The sequence below is a fragment of the Lissotriton vulgaris genome, chromosome 7 (genome assembly GCF_964263255.1).
Source record: "Lissotriton vulgaris chromosome 7, aLisVul1.2, whole genome shotgun sequence".
Taxonomy (NCBI): Eukaryota; Metazoa; Chordata; class Amphibia; order Caudata; family Salamandridae; genus Lissotriton; species Lissotriton vulgaris.
In genome coordinates this window covers 1,390,793,058-1,390,798,057 of record NC_141695.1, presented here as the reverse complement: position 1 = coordinate 1,390,798,057, position 5,000 = coordinate 1,390,793,058, and the positions used below count along the sequence as shown (strand labels likewise).

Below are 5,000 nucleotides of genomic sequence, written 5' to 3'. Positions count from 1 at the left end.
CGCACCTTCTTTACTGCAAAGCAAATACATTAAAAATGTTGAGGAGAGACTAATTGAAAAATACATATCACGGGGACAGCACTGGGACCTGCTTTATTTTTTCAATTAGTCTTGAAAACAAAAAAGATTTCTCTCCTAAAAGCTGTTAAAAATATGGAATGCTTCACGAATTTGCGTGTCATCCTTGCGCAGGGGCCATGCTAATCTTCTCTGTATCGTTCCAATTTTAGTATATGTGCTGCCGAAGCGAGCACACTTTATTGATGAACTGACAATGTTTATAAACTCTCTAAATCTACAGTCTCTAGACATAGGGTGGCCTGGCAGAGATGCTCAGATGGCCAGTACGCATCCAAATCTGAGCCAATGGTCAAAAATGTATGAAGAGTAGCAATCCATTATTCTTCACTGCATTTGTGGTCCAAGACTAAACACACCGTAAGTATGTAGATTATACCAGGTTTGCAAAGGCTCCTGGTTCGGGCTACAGACAAGGAGCATTGTGACGTCACGCTGCCTGTGGAACAGTGATATTAAAGGTGAAACAGCTGCACAGTAGGTTAGGTGAAGGGCTCTGAGAGTGGAAAGGCAGCATGCTTGGGTCCCTGGACAAGGTGAGCTTATGATAATGTGTCTGAATGTTCGCCTGTGTTGTAATATTAAACCCCTTATTGTTGTAAACGCCTACTTACTAAGGAGTTCTCAAACTCAGCCCCACACAGACCTGGAACTGATTATGTTAATGCAAACTATTTAAGAAACTGAGCCTGATCTAAAAGATTTCCTTGGATCTAGGACCATTTCGCCTAGCTTTTAGGTGCTTCCTTCTCCTAAAGTCCTTTGTAAAACTTGGGAAAACCTCACAGAACAGACTTCCAGGAGGTCAGATGGGTTTCCTTGTGCCTTCACACACACACACACACACACACACACTTTCTAGCCCACTTAAGGACAAAAGGATGCATAAGTCTACATAGGGCCAGTGCCGCAATGGATAACGCGTCTGACTACGGATCAGAAGATTGTAGGTTCGACTCCTATCTGGCTCGGAAGGGTTGTAGGTCCCTGTTTGATTATATTTCTGTGGAATTCTTATTTACCTCAGACTTGTTGTAGGTTCAATATTCTCCAGCAGGACTCATCCAGCAGTTGTTCCACGGTAGAGCGCAAGTAATAGGACCACAGCTAGTTAAACGTTTCCCATTTGCTGCTGGACTCTATGTGATGGCCGTCACGTGGTGTGCTGCTTTTGAATTTCAACATGGGTCCCTGATACTCTTAATTGCGAAAAAGCTTGTTGACAAAAGTGTGTGTGCGCGAGGGTCTGTGGACGTAGGCAGGTGTGTGCACTTGAATGCTTACCCATTTACATGTGTGAGAGGAACAAACCAACTCACTGTGGGCTGCAGGCTTACAACTGGTAGCCCCAGTAGCCAGGCAGAACCACAGGTAAGGAGAGAGAGAAAGTTGGTCCATTATTAGAGAAGGACCATAAGCATCTTGCACTGCTACCTTCTTCCCCTCTCGACCACGATCGGCCAAGACCTCTCTATTAGGGTAGAGGGTGAACATTTCTTGGACCTCAGAAACTGAGGGATGTAGACCCAATATGTCCTCCAAGCGCCTAGAGACCTGGTGCCCAATCTGGCATGGTGTTTTTCAGCTTACCCGACCAATCCGGTTGCAAGGTGGACTTTAACAATACTGCTAAAAAGGCACTCCCAGACATCCCTGAGGCCTTCATTTGCATAGGCCCTGCCCTTCTCTTTGTCCTGCTTCCCACGAAGCAACACAACACTGCAGCAGTATAGATTTGGGGGTGGTGAAGAATAATGACAGTGAGGCTAAAAAAGAGAAAGAAAAGTCCCAGAAGTCCTGCAGGCTTCCTTGCTAAATGCAGCTGAACATAGAGCGCACCTTCTTTACTTCAAAGCAAATACATTAAAAATGTTGAGGAGAGACTAATTGAAAAATACATATCACGGGGACAGCACTGGGACCTGCTTTATTTTTTCAATTAGTCTTGAAAACAAAAAAGATTTCTCTCCTAAAAGCTGTTAAAAATATGGAACGCTTCACGAATTTGCGTGTCATCCTTGCGCAGGGGCCATGCTAATCTTCTCTGTATCGTTCCAATTTTAGTATATGTGCTGCCGAAGCGAGCACACTTTATTGATGAACTGACAATGTTTATAAACTCTCTAAATCTACAGTCTCTAGACATAGGGTGGCCTGGCAGAGATGCTCAGATGGCCAGTACGCATTCAAATCTGAGCCAATGGTCAAAAATGTATGAAGAGTAGCAATCCATTATTCTTCACTGCATTTGTGGTCCAAGACTAAATACACCGTAAGTATGTAGATTATACCAGGTTTGCAAAGGCTCCTGGTTCGGGCTACAGACAAGGAGCATTGTGACGTCACGCTGCCTGTGGAACAGTGATATTAAAGGTGAAACAGCTGCACAGTAGGTTAGGTGAAGGGCTCTGAGAGTGGAAAGGCAGCATGCTTGGGTCCCTGGACAAGGTGAGCTTATGATAATGTGTCTGAATGTTCGCCTGTGTTGTAATATTAAACCCCTTATTGTTGTAAACGCCTACTTACTAAGGAGTTCTCAAGCTCAGCCCCATACAGACCTGGAACTGATTATGTTAATGCAAACTATTTAAGAAACTGAGCCTGATCTAAAAGATTTCCTTGGATCTAGGACCATTTCGCCTAGCTTTTAGGTGCTTCCTTCTCCTAAAGTCCTTTGTAAAACTTGGGAAAACCTCACAGAACAGACTTCCAGGAGGTCAGATGGGTTTCCTTGTGCCTTCACACACACACACACACACACACACTTTCTAGCCCACTTAAGGACAAAAGGATGCATAAGTCTACATAGGGCCAGTGGCGCAATGGATAACGCGTCTGACTACGGATCAGAAGATTGTAGGTTCGACTCCTATCTGGCTCGGAAGGGTTGTAGGTCCCTGTTTGATTATATTCCTGTGGAATTCTTATTTACCTCAGACTTGTTGTAGGTTCAATATTCTCCAGCAGGACTCATCCAGCAGTTGTTCCACGGTAGAGCGCAAGTAATAGGACCACAGCTAGTTAAACGTTTCCCATTTGCTGCTGGACTCTATGTGATGGCCGTCACGTGGTGTGCTGCTTTTGTATTTCAACATGGGTCCCTGATACTCTTAATTGTGAAAAAGCTTGTTGACAAAAGTGTGTGTGCGCGAGGGTCTGTGGACGTAGGCAGGTGTGTGCACTTGAATGCTTACCCATTTACATGTGTGAGAGGAACAAACCAACTCACTGTGGGCTGCAGGCTTACAACTGGTAGCCCCAGTAGCCAGGCAGAACCACAGGTAAGGAGAGAGAGAGAAAGTTGGTCCATTATTAGAGAAGGCCCATAAGCATCTTGCACTGCTACCTTCTTCCCCTCTCAGCCACGATCGGCCAAGACCTCTCTATTAGGGTAGAGGGTGAACATTTCTTGGACCTCAGAAACTGAGGGATGTAGACCCAATATGTCCTCCAAGCGCCTAGAGACCTGGTGCCCAATCTGGCATGGTGTTTTTCAGCTTACCCGACCAATCCGGTTGCAAGGTGGACTTTAACAATACTGCTAAAAAGGCACTCCCAGACATCCCTGAGGCCTTCATTTGCATAGGCCCTGCCCTTCTCTTTGTCCTGCTTCCCACGAAGCAACACAACACTGCAGCAGTATAGATTTGGGGGTGGTGAAGAATAATGACAGTGAGGCTAAAAAAGAGAAAGAAAAGTCCCAGAAGTCCTGCAGGCTTCCTTGCTAAATGCAGCTGAACATAGAGCGCACCTTCTTTACTGCAAAGCAAATACATTAAAAATGTTGAGGAGAGACTAATTGAAAAATACATATCACGGGGACAGCACTGGGACCTGCTTTATTTTTTCAATTAGTCTTGAAAACAAAAAAGATTTCTCTCCTAAAAGCTGTTAAAAATATGGAACGCTTCACGAATTTGCGTGTCATCCTTGCGCAGGGGCCATGCTAATCTTCTCTGTATCGTTCCAATTTTAGTATATGTGCTGCCGAAGCGAGCACACTTTATTGATGAACTGACAATGTTTATAAACTCTCTAAATCTACAGTCTCTAGACATAGGGTGGCCTGGCAGAGATGCTCAGATGGCCAGTACGCATTCAAATCTGAGCCAATGGTCAAAAATGTATGAAGAGTAGCAATCCATTATTCTTCACTGCATTTGTGGTCCAAGACTAAACACACCGTAAGTATGTAGATTATACCAGGTTTGCAAAGGCTCCTGGTTCGGGCTACAGACAAGGAGCATTGTGACGTCACGCTGCCTGTGGAACAGTGATATTAAAGGTGAAACAGCTGCACAGTAGGTTAGGTGAAGGGCTCTGAGAGTGGAAAGGCAGCATGCTTGGGTCCCTGGACAATGTGAGCTTATGATAATGTGTCTGAATGTTCGCCTGTGTTGTAATATTAAACCCCTTATTGTTGTAAACGCCTACTTACTAAGGAGTTCTCAAGCTCAGCCCCACACAGACCTGGAACTGATTATGTTAATGCAAACTATTTAAGAAACTGAGCCTGATCTAAAAGATTTCCTTGGATCTAGGACCATTTCGCCTAGCTTTTAGGTGCTTCCTTCTCCTAAAGTCCTTTGTAAAACTTGGGAAAACCTCACAGAACAGACTTCCAGGAGGTCAGATGGGTTTCCTTGTGCCTTCACACACACACACACACACACACACTTTCTAGCCCACTTAAGGACAAAAGGATGCATAAGTCTAAATAGGGCCAGTGGCGCAATGGATAACGCGTCTGTCTACGGATCAGAAGATTGTAGGTTCGACTCCTATCTGGCTCGGAAGGGTTGTAGGTCCCTGTTTGATTATATTCCTGTGGAATTCTTATTTACCTCAGACTTGTTGTAGGTTCAATATTCTCCAGCAGGACTCATCCAGCAGTTGTTCCACGGTAGAGCGCAAGTAATAGG

The 5,000-nt window shown here is 44.7% G+C and overlaps 4 non-coding genes across 4 annotated transcripts; 1 reads left to right on the top strand and 3 right to left on the bottom strand.

Annotated features, from left to right (window-relative positions):
- Nucleotides 1-147: 147 nt before the first annotated feature.
- On the bottom strand, nt 148-254 carry LOC147705217 (U6 spliceosomal RNA). The gene has a single exon (XR_015298222.1). It is a non-coding gene; the product is annotated as a U6 spliceosomal RNA (small nuclear RNA).
- A 1,805-nt stretch (nt 255-2,059) lies between these two features.
- LOC147705216 (U6 spliceosomal RNA) lies at nt 2,060-2,166 on the bottom strand. The gene has a single exon (XR_015297975.1). It is a non-coding gene; the product is annotated as a U6 spliceosomal RNA (small nuclear RNA).
- Nucleotides 2,167-2,886: 720 nt separating this feature from the next.
- On the top strand, nt 2,887-2,959 carry TRNAR-ACG (transfer RNA arginine (anticodon ACG)). The gene has a single exon. It is a non-coding gene; the product is annotated as a tRNA-Arg (tRNA).
- A 1,012-nt stretch (nt 2,960-3,971) lies between these two features.
- Nucleotides 3,972-4,078, bottom strand: LOC147705214 (U6 spliceosomal RNA). Its single transcript, XR_015297974.1, has one exon. It is a non-coding gene; the product is annotated as a U6 spliceosomal RNA (small nuclear RNA).
- Nucleotides 4,079-5,000: the final 922 nt, after the last annotated feature.